The following is a 788-nucleotide window of genomic DNA, read 5'->3' as shown; positions in this document are numbered from 1 at the left end:
ATTTTATTGATTTTCTTGTTTGTTTTTGGTTCACGTTCAATTGATCAAATAAGTTAAAACTTAATGGTATTGAGATTTTTCAGTGATATTTTCATCAATATTAGATAAAATCCAAACGGTACAGTTTCTTCTTGCCTAAATAAAAACCTTAATTTTATGAGGTAGTTGTCTATTCTTTTTTGCATGGGCTGGTTTCTTACACAACTTATTGTTTAATATAGCTATGTAAGCACAAAAGTGATGTTTTAAAGGTCTCATATCCCATTTATAATAATCAATATTTTTATTTTTTATGTTCTAAATTTCATTTTAATATTGAAAAAATAAAACCAAGGCAGAGTAGGAACACAGTCCTCCACCAACACCAATTGTGCAGTGGAGTTTCCCACATTTGGGGAAATCACAGGGGTCAGCACACCCAGAGTTCAATGGATTAGCCTCACCCTGGAAAAACCACCTTAATGATTATGGTATCTCCCCTTCCAGATAAGTGTAATAATCAATATTTTAATTAAAAACTTGCCTAAGTCATTATAGAACCTAGAAACAATAGCCAAATAAGAAAGAAAAAAAAGAAAAAGAAAATTTAAAAATTGAAAGAAGATAGACTATCAATTGAACCTAATATCAAATAAATACTTATCCTCTTATATCAGCATGACTTCACTCTTTCTAAAGTTCCTAATTGCATAAGCCACATAACAATTATTTCCACTATGCATAAGAATTTTTTGCAATAGTGTGAATCTATGAATTATTTCATGGCCCAAAACAAAAAAGAAATTGTC

The 788-nt window shown here is 29.7% G+C and overlaps 1 non-coding gene across 1 annotated transcript; it reads right to left on the bottom strand.

Moving 5' to 3' along the window:
• Nucleotides 1-329: 329 nt before the first annotated feature.
• Nucleotides 330-494, bottom strand: LOC112208881 (U1 spliceosomal RNA). Its single transcript, XR_002943430.1, has one exon. It is a non-coding gene; the product is annotated as a U1 spliceosomal RNA (small nuclear RNA).
• Between the last annotated feature and the right edge of the window lie 294 nt (nucleotides 495-788).

This window comes from Pan troglodytes, chromosome 2 (genome assembly GCF_028858775.2).
Source record: "Pan troglodytes isolate AG18354 chromosome 2, NHGRI_mPanTro3-v2.0_pri, whole genome shotgun sequence".
Lineage (NCBI taxonomy): Eukaryota > Metazoa > Chordata > Mammalia > Primates > Hominidae > Pan > Pan troglodytes.
This window is presented reverse-complemented; position numbering and strand designations above follow the sequence as displayed.